Consider the following 15,063-nt stretch of genomic DNA (forward strand, 5'->3'; position numbering starts at 1 on the left):
CCTGATGTGCCAGCAGAGATAGGTCTCAGGAACTGTTATTTTTTTTTTAATGCAAGTCATTTTCTAGGGACTATAACCTGTAAAGTTGTAGAAACAATGATAGCCAGGCTTCTTCCCCCCACCAAATCTACCCAGATTCATAATTCCAGAGTTAGAAGGGATGTTTACATTTTTTCTTATTTTATCCTCCCTTTATATATCCTTATCCCTTCTTTTCCTCAATTTTAAATTATTTTTGAAGTATTTACTGCGTGGCATGTGATGAATAAACTCAAAGAAAGACAGGGAACCCACCAGAGAGGAGCCATGGAGATAGGACATAATTATATAAGTAAATAACTAGTATTTGTATGAGACTCCTACTATCTACACGTTAGGTCTTTTTTTTTGCCTGTCTTCAATATTTGTCACTTTCTCTCAAACCCTATTTGTATATTCATTTCTTTTTTTATTATTTTTTTTGCCTTCTCTTAGTCTATAAAAATATAAATCAGAATAGTGGTTGCCTTTGGTGAGTAGTGGGGTATTGAGTGGAAAAGGAATTTTCTGGAATGGTAGGAATATTCTATATCTTGATCTTGGCAATGCTGCATGGTGTAGCCCTTTGTCCAAATTCGTTGAACTATATACTTGAGAGTTGGGTGTCTTATAATATATATAATATACCTCAGTGCATGTGTGTGTGTAACCACCCATGGTCTGAGCTGCTTTTCACCTTGATAACAACCCATTCTAGAGAGGCTGTAAGGTGTGCTTGGGCACAGATAAGTAGTGATATTAGGATGACCAGCTCATCCTGGTGTGCCCAGGACTTTCCCAGTTTTCACACGGAGAGTCTTGTGCCCCAAGAATCCCCTCAGTCCCGGGCAAACCAAAATGGTTAGTCACCCCAGGTAACATCCTTGAGGCTCCTGGTGCCCTTGGAATTGGGGCTACCCTTTAATTGGGGCTTAGTTCTTTCATTACCCATAGTATCTTGAAATGATTATTGATCTTTTTGTATGATTATGAAAGTAACACAAACTCACAGTAGAAAATTCATAAAGAAGAAGAATCACCAAAAATAGCTCCCATTATGCTGTATAAATAGCTCTGCACTATGCTTTTTCACGTAGTAATATATGATGAAAATTGCTCTTATCGCTAAAAAAAAAAAGCCTTTAAAATGTGGTCTTCAGTGACTGTGTGAATAAATGTACCGTAATTTTCACCATTCCTCTAGTTGAATTTGGTTTCATTCCCCCCACCCCAGCTTATCCCTACCTTAAATATAATGGTTGACATTCTTGTATATAAATCTTCTCTGTAATATGTTGGGCATTGTCTTTTGACCTCCACCTTGGACCTGCCTTCCCCTCTTAGGGTGATCAGCTGTCTTGGTTTGCCTGGTTCTGAGAAGTTTCCTAAGATGCAGGACATTCAGTGCCCAAATTAGGAGAGTCCCAGGAACACCATGACAGTTGGCCACTTATCTTTGAGGTCACGGGCATCTTTGTGGCGTCAGCATTAAGGCATATCAATGGCTTCTAGTTCTGAGCTTCACATCGGGGACCACACGTTGTCTAGAGCAGTGGCCCTCCCACTGCCCGCAGAAAGAGTGCACCTGTCAGCTCCGGGCAGACTTGAGAAGGGGTGCTAGCGTGAATGGGGAGAGTAGAGGAGGGCCGAGCAGGCAGAATTCTAGGACTGCAACTTTTGCTTCCATGTCAGCAGCTCGACTTGTAGTCATTTTACTCACGCATTATCTCTAACCCTCCCAAGGGCCTTGCAAAATGGGTATTCTCAGTCTTAATCTAAACAATAAATAAGCTCAGAAAGGTCGAGTGACCACATAAGCCCACAAGTAAAGCTCCTAGAATTCAAGAGTAGGTTTCCTGAGCGCCAAAGCCAGAGGATTTTCCAGTATCTGGTGCTGCCTTGATAGAGCACCCCATCACTCCCCCCACTATATTCTGTGTTAGGAGATGGGGTGCGCCGGTGTTTCAGGGCCACTGTGGTTCTCTAGCTTAAGATCTGAGCACTCCGTCTCTTCGGGGCAGAGTTTCAAATGACGAAGCACAAGCTCTTCGGGAGTCTGGAGCCATTGTAAAATGGCACCCCAAAGCTTGGGGCACCGTCCAGCTGGAAGGCAGAGGCAATTCAAGGATGCATCAGAGGGAAACTGAGCCACATTATTCTCCTTAAGTTTGGTCTGATGGGATAACTCGATCTTATGGGTCACTCAACCCATAGGTTGAGTGGTTAACCTCAGGGTGGTTAAAGAGGAATATCACACGATGTGGTGTGGGGATAGGAAAAATCTGAAACAGAGTGGAGGCCGGCCTTATGAAAAGTGACTACAGGAAAGGCAGTAGGAGGTCCAGGCACAGGGCCCCAAAGGGGCACAGTAACACTATTTGTTGAATTCCAGAAACTAACCACATCCAACTACTCCAGGTTGCAGGCACGGTAGAGCCACGGCAAGAGGTCAGGCCACAACGGTGGCACCGTACTGTGTAGAAGATCTGTCCATGCCCAGGGCCAGCCTCAAGCTGGAGCTATGGGGGAGCCATGAAACCACAAAGAAGGAACTCGTGTGAACTAGATCCACGACTCAAGAAATCGGGCTGGTTTTCAAAGACAAGGAAGAGAACATCCACGAAAGCCCAGGTTTGTGGGCAAGGCTAATGCAGCAGGCCATGTGCCATGGCTGTGTAAGGGACCACATATGTGTCCCGACTCACCACACAGAGCCAGGGGCTGGGTGTCAGGGCAGCAGATTTGTGAAGGTAACAGCGGTGCCCAGAAATTTCGGCTGGGCCACCTGAATGTGGGCCTTAGAGCAAGACTTCATTTACTAGACAGTGCACGAGGAGAGAGGAAGCCAAGGAAGGGGGGCTGGGGTTCAGGACTCGATACTGTGAGGTTGGCTCAGATGCCACAGGGGGGAATGTGCCATGAGATGAGCCTGTGCGTGGCCGTCACCGAGGAGGCAGCTCCAGTGCTGGATAGAGGCAGCCATCTTTGTCCAGGTAGGACCCGCGCCTCAGGCTAACCCACTTCTCCGCGAATGTTGCTTCCATTACAGAAGAGAATTATGCCGAAAGCCAAAACTTCCAAAAGTTCCAAAAGTTCCTAAAGGAAAATAAAGTAAAAGGTTGTCTTCATCAACCCCCCAGTCCCACTCCACGTATGTAATCAACAAAATCGATTGAGTGTGTATTTTTCTATGTATTTTTTCACACATTTTAGCAAAAATATGATAACTCTATATTCATCATGTTCTGCGATTTGATTTTCTCTTTTAATGTGCCAGGCACGTCTTTTTTTGTATCAGTACATTGAAAACTAGTTCCTCAATGTTACTTGATGCACTGATTTTCATAGTATAGATATAAAAATTTACGTAACCATGTCCCCAATTAAGAACCATTCTGATTTTTAAAGTTTTCAAAACTCATACCAACCCCAGCATGACTTTCAAGTTAATAACTCAAGTTAACCCCAGCATTATTTCTAGTCATCATTTTGCATCAGTTTGGCATGGCCACTCTAAGGCAGACAGCAAAATATCTGTTTCCCCACCTACGTGGGTTTAAAAATGAGGATGGACCTGATTAATTAACAAAGAATGTAGTCCAAACAGAGAGGAAAGGGTGAGGCTGGAAGGAAGGAGGAAGAGACAAAGAGTACAGGTGCTCTGAGTATTGTCACAGACATATTTATTACACTTGGAAGTGGTTTATTACAATGGAAAACGCATGGATCTGAGGCGAGTCAGGAGACCTAGGGCTTGGGTTTCTTGCTATCCCAAACCAACGTCTCTGTTAACACAAATCTCATTTCAATAGCTGTTGAAATGTGGTGAACTGTGGCGATTCTCTGGGCTGGAATACCTATGTTTACCTATGAAGGTAAACTAAAATTTAGCTCTGTGTGTGTGTGTGTGTGTGTGCACGTGCACGTGCACATGTATACAGGTATGAGCATGTAGGAACCTGCCCGTGTCTATGGAAAAGAAAGAGAGAAGAATGAGACCATAAAAGCATTAAAGAGAAAGACATTAACAAGCAAAAAATTACTGCAAAGTACATATTTCATAACCTAAACTCGAGATCCTGGTTCTTCTGTAATCGGTATATCCGATGCTCAGAGAAAATGGGTCTGTAGATAGCTATGTTCGTGTTGTAATTCAAGTTAATAAATATTATCCATCTTTCTTAAGTGTTGGCTGGACTGTTGAGAGGCGGGTAACCTAACCCTTATATGTGAATATTGTCAGACTTAGGGATCTTGTCTCCCATTTTATGGGAACTGAGAGGCTTTAAAAATTAGCAATGAGGAATCTGCTTTTAACACTGTGTTTAAAGCTTTCCAATAGAAGGATAAGGTTAATGAAGACTGTCTAAGTGAGAAGGAGATTATCACTTGATCCTTCAGAGTATATGTTTGGAATGAAGTTTCACTGATGCAAAAAGGTTGAGATGTCAGGAAGAAAACACATTTCTTTCCAATCCATTGTCTACAAAGCCATTGTTCTTAAGCACTGCTACTCTATTCCCCCTTTGACTGTCATACTGAAGGATTGTGTTTCTATCCGGTTATTTTTTTCGGTGTAATAATATATGAGATATAATGGAGTGAGGAACTTGGAGCCAGTGATGATACTGGTGAGAAACTTGCAAGGAGTTTACTGTTTACTGGGTTTCCAGAACAGGCTGCACAGTTCGCCGAAGTGCCAGCCAATGTATTCCAGAACTTTCAGTCCAGCTGCTTGGCCACCCTGTTTCCCTCATGGCCCCACTCAACCCCACACACAGTTGCCTCCTTTCTTTTTTTGTTGTTAACTTTTTTAAATGTTAATTTATTTTTGAGGGAGTGAGAGAGACAGAGTATGAGCAGGGGAGGGGTGGGGAGAGAGGGAGACACAGAATCCAAAGCAGGGTCCAGGCTCTGAGCTGTCAGCACAGGGCCCGATGCGGGGCTTGAACTCATGAACTGCGAGATCATGACCTGAGCCGAAGTCGGACGCTTAACCCACTGAGGCACCCAGGCGCCCCACCTTTACATCCTTTCTTTCCTTGCTTTTCTTCTTCCCCTTAGTCATTCTCTCCTTCCTTCCCCCATCACTTCCTTCACCCATTCATTCATTCTGTTGACCCAGTGAATTTTGAAGGGAGTACCTGCTGTATCCCAGATCCTTGGGTGACACTGGGGGTTCCAAGGTGGATGAGCGTGATCCCCACTTTCCAATGCATTCCCATTCTCATCCTCCACCTCTGCTCTACCCCCTTTTGTTTGTCTGGGCTTTTGACCCCCTTCTTTCCACCTTGTTGTCTAAATTCAGTGGGCTCCTAAACGGGAACCCTCTTGCACTGTTGGCGGGAACTGGTGCAGCCGCTCTGGAAAACGGTGTGGAGGTTCCTCAAAAAATTAAAAATAGATCTACCCTATGACCCAGCAATAGCACTGCTAGGAATTTACCCAAGGGATACGGGAGTGCTGATGCATAGGGGCTCTTACACCCCAGTGTTTATAGCAGCACTTTCAACAATAGCCAAATTATGGAAAGAGCCTAAATGTCCCTTAACTGATAAATGGATAAAGAAGATGTGGTTTACGTATGCAATGGAAAACTACTTGGCAATGAGAAAGAATGAAATATGGCCTTTGGTAGCAACGTGGATGGAACTGGAGAGTGTTATGCTAAGTGAAATAAGTCAGGCAGAGAAAGACAGATACCATATGTTTTCACTCTTAGGTGGATGCTGAGAAACTTAACAGAAGACCCTGGGGGAGGGAGGGAGCCAAACCATAAGAGACTCTTAGAAACTGAGAATAAACTGAGGGTTGATGGGGGTGAGAGGGAGGAGAAAGTGGGTGATGGGCATTGAGGAGGGCACCTGTTGGGATGAGCACTGGGTGTTGTCTGGAAACCAATTGGACAATAAATTTCGTATTAAAAAAAATACAAAATAAATAAATTCAGTGGACTCCTGTTCTCATCTTCAAACCCTTCAAACTGGTTCTCAAATGACCCGTAAAAGTGTGTAACAGAAACGGGTACCAACGTTTTGCCACAGGTATCGGTTTCCTGTTGTCGCCGGAACAAATTACCACAAACTTAATGGCTTAAAACAATACAAATGTATTATCTCACAGTTGTGCATTTTGGAAGTTTGATTTATGTCTCACTGGCCTAAAATCAAGGTATCAGAAGGGATTTCCTTTAGGGATTCGCTCTAGGGGAGAATCCACGTCCTTTCCTTGTCCAGCTTCTAGAGGCTTCTCACCTCCCTCATCCCACGACCCTTTCCTTCGAATTGAAAGCCAACAATGGCGCATCTACTCCTCACATAAGATCGCTCCTCTGACCCTTCTGTCCTCCTCTTCCTCCGTTTAATGGTCCCAGTGATTATATTGAGCATACGCAGATAATCCAGGATAATCTCTTTTTTAAGGTGAGGGATTTGGCAGCTTTCATTCTATCTGTACCCTCAACTACCCGAAGCCATGTAACCTAATATATTCACAGGTTCTGGGATTAAGATATGAGCATTTGCGGGGTGAGGGCATTATTCTGCCCATCACCCCTCACCCTAGGAGCGTTTTCAGTATAACAGGTGCCAAAGTTTCAAGCTACCAGGACAAAATTCCCCCAATTTCTGGTCTTGGCCAAAGGCAAAGGGAAGATGTTGGGGGCATTAAAGCTTCATCTGAAAGGGACATAAAGTTTTGGGGTCAAACAGGTCGAAGAGGAAATCCCAGATTCTGCGACTTACGAGCTTTGTAGCCTTGGGAAGCCCACCTTAATGTCTTCATTCTTAATTTGAGAATATCGGTGGCAGTGTTTTCACACGGCTGTATTGAGATCATCTAATCTGAGAAAAAAAGGGCTGGGCTTATAGGGGCCTGAGGGATGTTTCCTCTCTCTAAATCACTAGACCCCACATCCCTTAGGTCGTAGACCACCTTGGTTGAGAGCCACTCTCATTAATACCTACTCAGCCAGCCACCCAACATGCCTTCACAGCACTACAGGGACCCTCGGGTGGAAATCGGCCCCACGGCTTCTTCAAGGAGAAGAAGCAAGTCTGTGTGTGAGCACACGAAAGGTTACACAGTAACAGAAGACCGTTGGTCATCAACACGGAAGTCCTAAAACCCACTGGGACTGGTTCTGCCATAGAGGGTTAAGGGAAAGGATTGTGAGCAGGGCTTGGAAAAAGAAGGGCTAGATTTGGGCAGACTGTGAGGACGGGGGGTTTGTTCTGGGGAAACCCTTTGGAGCGTGCCCCCAGTGACCTTCGAAGGTCTTATTTTCTCGCAGCTCAAGACGCGGCAATGAGACACAAGCACACCACCCGCAAACACTGCCGTCTCCCACCTCCTCCCCTCCGACAGCCAACCTCCTTGCCAGGCCCCTCTCTCCTCCTTCCCGTATCTCAGCACGACACAAACCAGCCTTCCTTTCTCCTGAAGATGGTTTAGAAGCAGTGCCCCATAATTACAGCAATCTTAGCTCCTTTGAATTCACCAAAATTACCCCTTTTCTTTCTATCAGCGCCGTGGCTACGCAACAGGCATTATTGGGAAGCTTTGTGTACTGGCGCAATGTTGTCTTTTTAAAGTGACATCTGTTCAAATAGACTAATGTTCCTATCTGACTGACTCACTTGGCAGGAACATGTCCATAGGCCAACGTGAATGGGTGCGGGCTGCAGGAAGAGGGAAGCATTTGGAAAGGATATTTTTTGGGTTTTTTAGACTAAGGGTATGACTATTTCACTTCCTACAGAAGGGAAGTGAATGTCAGTTGTAACAGTAGTGAGGCCTAAATGTCTCCTGATGTCTGAAATGTACCGTGATTTAGGATGGAGATGATGGTCGGGCTTCTCAAACACATTTTCATGGCCCTGGGGATTCTCAGCCACCTTTCTTTGTTTCCCGATGGTTCCTCAGTTCATCTCTCCTCCAACTCGGCTCTCCTTCAGTGAGCATCTTGGAGGCTGCTCTGAGATTCCATCTGTGCACCTTTCTGCGTTCAAAGTCTGTGATCTCATGGGTCCAGTGGCCTTCCCGTCCTTGGAGTTCCTCTTCAAATGGTACCAAGGAGTCAGAAGAGCACACGTTTCTCTATCAGGCTCCATTTACCCATTACTCAGGCCGTTCATGGAGAACCTCCTATGGCCACAAGGTTGGGTAAGTCAGAGCTCTGTCTTCAAAAAGCTCACAGTCTCGTAGGGCCTTGACTGCACACGGGAAGCTCCAGGATGGGCTAAGAGGGGGCTTAGGTAAGGCTTTTCTGAAGCAGTGACTCCTGAGTAGGAGGCAAAATGTTCATCTTTGCTTACAAACTTCCAACGTGTCTCGGTGGCTGTTTCATAATCTCCCAGCTCTCCTGCCTGGATTTCTAGGCCCTCCCTAATCTGATCCCCCTGGACAGACACATCCCATCTCCCTTCCTACCACCATGAATCACCTGCTCCCGTTGGGTTAGCGTAGCCCCTTGTTTCCCCTATACCCCCCCCCCACTTATTCTTGACTCTGGGTCTTTGCTCTTGTTTTCTGCCTAAAATAAATCCTCCGCTAATAACATCCCACCAGCTCTCAGACCTTTGGCACGTCAGGGACTAGCCCGTTGCCTAACCATGAAATTTCCTCCCCCGCACAAGATATTCTAGAGCTCCTCCCATAGTACTTAAGCTATAAGTACAACTTAGATGATGCATGTGAAAAAATAATAGCTGAAGACTTGGAAAACACAATGCAGGCCTAAGTTATTGCCATTACCTTTAACCGGTAGGAGAACTTTGGATGCCTTCGCTAACAGTGGGTGTATTTCTGTAGGCAAGTTGGTTCTTCAGCTATGAAATAGGAAAAACCATCACAAGATTGTTATAAAGATTAATGGAATATGTTGACACGCATACAAATGTCTGCCTTGTGGTAGGAATGTTGATAGTCGTAGGGGTGTTGTTTTTTTCTCAGAGAGGATTTGTTCTTTTACAGTCCAGTAGACCGTGATAGGTGTGTGTTTGGGGATGGGAGAAGCAGAAAATTGTCTTATAAAGGAAAGGTTGATCATGACTGATAAAATTAAACATCCTTCAGAGCTCTGCAGCTTTCATCTCAAAAATCGGAGAAGAATTATAATATTGTAAAGGGTTGATGACTCCTCATTTCCTGTGTCACCACTTCTTGGCAAGAAGACAATGGCTTGGCCTCGACACTCCCTTAGAGACTAAGGGATCATTGTTCTCTGGACAGTATTTATCAGAAATAAAGGCGCTCACTGGCTGAGGGAAGTAGAGATGAAAGAGAGGGGTGGGGTGGCAGCTGCCCTTTCTGGAAGGTAGTGACTTTGTGACCTTTAGAATTAAAAGGTTCTCCAGTATATTGCTTGGATCTCCAGCATATTGCCAGTATATTGATGGCTTGGAGCCATCAACACAGAATAGTGGTTGTAAACTTGAGTGATCTTACCCGCAACCCCCACCCACACACCACCGATGGGCATCTGACAACGTCTGGAGACATTCGGGGTTGTCATCACTTGAGTAGGACTGGGGAGGGGTCCTACGGCAGCTCGTGGGTAGAGGCCAAGAATGCAGCTAAACGTCTTACAGTTCACGACGCAGTACCCCAGTTAAGAATTATCCAGCCCAACGTCAATAGTGTTGAGGCGGAGAAGCCTGCATTAGAAGCAGTTGTAATCATAGCCTTGGGTTCCACTAATCCTCTGCCGAGAAATCTGTGCCCCAAACCACTTCTCCCCTTGTGTCTCCCCTAGACCCAGGATCCAGAAATATCCAGTTGGAGTTAATTAATGGAGATTGGTCAGCCAACCCTGAAGATTCAGCACAAGTGTCACTTCCTTTATGAACTTCCCTTTAGATAGAGTGGTACCCCCTCCTATACTGGCCAGCGTTTGACCACTTTACTTACAACTGGGGGGTTTTCATACAAGGAATTCATTCTAGGTGATAGAGAGCTGAAAAAATAAACAGGGTGGTGAAGCAACCCAGAGATTAACAATAGCAAGAAGTTACTATCACCCGAGGGCTGGAAAGATGAAGAAAGGAGGCAGCGTTACTAGAGTCTGTGGGCCAGTGGGGGCTGGAGTTGCGGACAGACACAGTCATCGTTGGAGTCACTGCATGAGACAGAAACAGGAGGGAAGCAATACCTCCCTTTCTCCTGCCTACCAGTCTCCAACCAGCGTTTCCCACCGACTGAATCGAGGTGAAAGACGGCTGGCAGAGGAACCTGGGAGAGGCAGCCTGCAAGGGTCAGCCCTTTGACAAAAGAGACGCGGGCAGGAAAAAGAGGAGGAACGGATCTAAGGTCAAGGACACCCACGAGCAACACAGCACCCAGTGTACTTTGGATCTGCATCTTCCGTGGCGCTGATTAGCGTTTCATAGTTACTGTTTGAGTATTATTCCCTTCTCTCCCCTCTCTTCCTATGGGATGGAATGATAGTAGGAACCGGAACGGCCACATTCAATCACAAGATGAATGATGCGGCTTGGGGATGTCAAAGCAGCAGGACAGGATTCGAAATGGCTATGGAAGTACAGCTGCTCACCTTGACTTCTCCATGAGAGAGAAATGAACTTGCACTGTGATGAATCCGTGCCTAGTATTACTTTGGAACTCCCTGTTATGGCAGCTGAAGCAAAATTCTAAATAACCCCCTTTCCTATGGGTGTTGATATCTAAAGCAGATCAGAGACTCTATCTCATTCTTTCTTTTTTTTTTTTTTTAATTTTTTTTAAATGTTTATTTTTGGGAGGCAGAGAGAGATCGAGTGTGAGCCGGGGAGGGACAGAGAGAGAGGGAGGCACAGAATCCCAAGGGGGCTCCAGGCTCTGAGCTGTCAGCACAGAGCCAGACGCGGGGCTCGAACCCACGAACCGTGAGACCATGACCTGAGCTGAAGTCAGACGCTTATCCGACGGAGCCACCCAGGCGCCCCTCTGTCTCACTCTTTCGTTCTCCCTCCGGAAACTGACAAGAACAGAAGGCAATGCCATGGCAACGTGAGGTTTCTCAAATCACCTTGCTTCTGCAGATATTTCGTTTTTTTTTATTCCCATATCCCAAAAGAAAATTTCAATCAGTAATCAACAGTGTCAGTAGAGAGGGGCGTGCTCAAGTCCATGAAGGTCCCGGGAGTGCCGGGGCTGACTTCTGCTCCGTGGTCAGTTTATCCTCTGTCCTGTCCACCAGTTCGGCCAAGGACACAGAGAGCCATTCTCTCCATTTGGCAAGGGCAGGGGCCCATTCTGAGAGGTGCCACAGATGGGGGAAAGGGGGAGATCGGGGAGACTTGGAGGGAGACTTTCGATCCCTTTCCAACCCATCACAAATAAGCATACCATAGAAGTTAGGGGAAAAAAAAAAACAACTGTTCTCAGATTCAAGTGCAATTTCCATGCAAGCCTCCTGGCCTGCCACCCTTTTCCAACTAAATTACTATCCCGAGTGCTTCCTACACAGAGAGACTGGCACCGCCATTCCCGAAGAGCGTGGGTTAACCGCCCCCTCGCCTCCCCCCGCCGACCCAGCCCTGCAGTAATCTATTCCACTTCCGTGCAGTGTGCATGAGATTTCACATAGACAGCAGGGCAGAATAAGTGATTCTGCCCGCCTGGAAATAAATGATTGGCTGTCTAAGTAGACACCAAATATAGCTATTGACAGCGCTTCACATAAACCCTCCTTCCTCCTCCTTCCCTTTCCTGTTTCTCCTCCTTCCTCTTTTATTTCTCTTTCTCTGCGCCTCTCCAGCGCCCACCCCCACCCCCCACCCCCCACCCCTTTGAACGATCAGGGGGGGCTTTCTATGGCTTTGAACTTCACCCCGAGGGGTTTCTTGTTCTTCCTGCCCTAATCTAGCAGAAGTCAAAGATGTAGGCAGTACCCACCTTTCGCAACGGACTCTCTGCTAGGCTTTCTTATAATTAGCCCAGTGGCCTGGGAGGATTGGGTCATCGGGGGCGTCGGGGCCCTTCCAGTACCGCCTCTGGGTCAGGCTGGCAACTGGCTTCCTGGCCTGCTTTATCCATACGCGGGGTGCTTGGCTCTTTCTGTCATCAGAGATGGAGTCTGCCCCGGGGACACACCTACATGTCGTTCGTGGAGGTGAACCATCTGTCCTCACCTGCCGCAGAATACGCCTTTGTAAACTGTTTCTTTCGAGGGTGTCCAGGCCTAATCTTTCCCCCTCCAGAAAACAAAACCCATCGTGGAAAATCTTAGCCCTAACTCGGAATTTTGGAATTCTGAGGTCAGGTTTCTGAAATTCCTCTCTCTCTCTCTTTCTCTCTGCAATACAATCTGCCAAACGTGTTGTCATGTTTCTGGGCCCCGAGCTCTGTCTCAGTTATGCGTTTGGCCTTTTTCCTATTGACACCAGCATCGGTGGTGGTGACACAGCTCCAGGACAAGGATGACCTATCAGGAGCAGATATAATTCTTCCCTGAAAGGGGTGTTTAAAATTGTCCCACACGGAATAAGTAGGGACAAAAGCCAGTTAACCAACCACATAATGAGTGTCCTGGACCAACTGGAGAGGAAAGCCCATGAATGCATTCTAGAATGGCCTCCTGTGTGGGGCAGGAGATATTTTAGAATATTCTAGAAATTTTAGAAATATTTAGAAACTCACCAATGAATAATAGGTCCTAAAGCTCCCGTAGAGGGTTAAGGCAGCTAGCATGGACCTCCCAGCCAAGTCACTTTCTTGGGCTTATTTGTTCTTTATTGTTTAAACTAGACCGAAGGGAAGCTACAGAGCTAGGAAACACTTCATACCAGGTACATCTGCTTCTCACGCCTGGCTGAAGAATCCTTCTTAATTTCTCTGGAAGGGTTGGGTACCTGCTGAGAAAGGAAAGAGCGATAAGGACAGGGCACGAAAACTGGGGAATCTGAAAATTTAGTTCGGCTTCAAGTTCCTCGCCTTTGAGGCTGTCCACAATAATTGTCAAAATAATTTGGGCGTTCCTTGAAAGTGGGTTTTTATGCACACCCACACACGCACACACACACACACACATCTCTAAACCAATTACTCAATTACACAGTTTAAACTGGAATCATGAATTCTATCTGCTGGGGGTTCGATTATCTATTGCTACACAATAAACCATCCCCAAATGCAGTGGCTCACGACAGCAGCCATCTTGTTTCCTCTCATGGGTCTGTGGCCAACTGGGCTCACTGGGCAGTTCTCATCCATTTGCAGTCATCATAGCAGCAAGGCTGGTATTATCTGGAGGCCTGACTGGAGTTGCTAGGAGAGCTGGGTCTCTCTCCCTCTCCCTTAACTCCAAGTCTCTTCTTTATGTGACCTCTCTGCAGGTGCTCTCCGGCAGGAAAGCCAGGATCCTTTCATGGTGCATGGCTTCCAAAAGGGAAGGTTCCAACAGAGAAGAAGCAGAAACTACCAGTCTCCCTAAAGGGTAGGCCTGGAACTGGGGCAGAGCTCTGTGAATTAACACAAGTCCAGGCCAGCCCAGATACAATGTTGGGGGGTGGGGGGCTTCACAAGAGCCTCCTCGGATGCCAGCTGTCACAGTTCAATTCTCCAATGTGCCAAAATCTCCTAAACTTTACAAATATTATAAACCGCACACATGTACAGGTTCTTGTGACAAGGAATGTTAGTGCTTACGAAAGTCTGAGTTCTCCCTGCCTTCCCTGGGCACACAGCAAAAATACATTTTCCAGCCTTCCTGGAAATTAGGTTTAGCCATGTCAATGAGTTTTGTCCAACGGAATGCACGTGGAAATGGCAGGCCCCACGTCTAGGTCTGGCTCGTCCAAATGTCCCACTAGGGTTAGTATCTATTGTTGATTCTTACCTGAACCAGTCCTTACTAGGATGGTTGCAAAATGATGGGTTCCCGACCCCAGCCGTCTCTCCAGTCAGCACTCAGCATCACTGTAAGCGAGAGAACTCCCTTCCCGTCATTTATTTATCTATTTATTATCAATATGAGCTCATGAGTGCCCTTGATTGTTCTGGTGTTCAACTTGTCCCAGATCTGGAAACTTTTTCTGTGTGTTTCAATCTCCTTACTCTCTGATGTAACAAAATATTCCAGGCTGATTTTCTGCCTACTCTATCCCAGCCCTGGGACTTGCTGTTTCTTCGGGAAGCACAGATTCCTTTTGTTGGAAAATGGTCATTAGAAACTTGGAGTTCACCTTGCGCTAATTGCCATAGGTGCCGTTGGGGTGGTGTTGCTTCTAGATTGTCGCTGCAGACAAAACTAGAAAATATATGATGAATGTTTATACGTGTACATAAACAAACATGTCCATCAATGTGTGTGTGTGTTTAAATATACATAGTTTAGACGTCGTAATTTTATAAGGAGAACATTAAATATTAAATACAATCTATCCCCACGGGGTTTTTTTCTTGCTTATTCTCATTTCATATACATTCCTTCTCCACAATGAGATACCTGGATCCCAACAAAATACACCCACTTATTCATTTACTGAATCCAATAACACATGTAAAGCAGTTTCAGTATTTCCGTGTCCATTCAACTATAAAAGGAAACCTACTCAAAAAAGCTCAAGGTTTGTTTGCTCTTCTCTCCCACCCAAGACTGAGGCTATATAATCAAATACCACGTTCATAAAATAATTAAATCTGTGGTTATGCAATTTATCTGAAATACCTTAAGGTTTGTATGTTTCCGTTTGCTTTTAGTGTTAAGTTCTTTTCCCTTTCCCATCCTTGTTGATTTAATTACATATATTTTATATATTGAAAAAAATACGTGGTACATAGACATGCTTCCAAAAGGCAAAAGCATAGAGAAACGAATTCTCTAAGAATAATTCTGTGTCCCTCTTTCCCACGCCCTTTCCCCTCATTTCCCTTCCAGCACCCCTTTAGAGATAGCCGACTTCATTGTTTTCTGCTTGATTCTTCCTGTGTTTCTTTTTGTAAAGATAACAAAATATATGCATATAGTTTTTTATTTCCTCTTCTCTCTTACACAAAGGGTAGCACGCCATATTTATATGCTCTTTGGCACTTCGCTTCTTTCCC

General features: G+C 45.6%; 1 long non-coding RNA gene across 1 annotated transcript; it reads right to left on the minus strand.

Moving 5' to 3' along the window:
• Positions 1 to 2,827: 2,827 nt before the first annotated feature.
• Positions 2,828 to 13,924, minus strand: LOC122235957. Its single transcript, XR_006214117.1, has 3 exons — positions 13,856 to 13,924; positions 12,804 to 12,872; positions 2,828 to 3,114 (listed from the first exon to the last, which is right to left on the minus strand). It is a non-coding gene; the product is annotated as an uncharacterized LOC122235957 (long non-coding RNA).
• Positions 13,925 to 15,063: the final 1,139 nt, after the last annotated feature.

The sequence above is a fragment of the Panthera tigris genome, chromosome F3 (genome assembly GCF_018350195.1).
Source record: "Panthera tigris isolate Pti1 chromosome F3, P.tigris_Pti1_mat1.1, whole genome shotgun sequence".
In the NCBI taxonomy this organism is placed as follows: domain Eukaryota; kingdom Metazoa; phylum Chordata; class Mammalia; order Carnivora; family Felidae; genus Panthera; species Panthera tigris.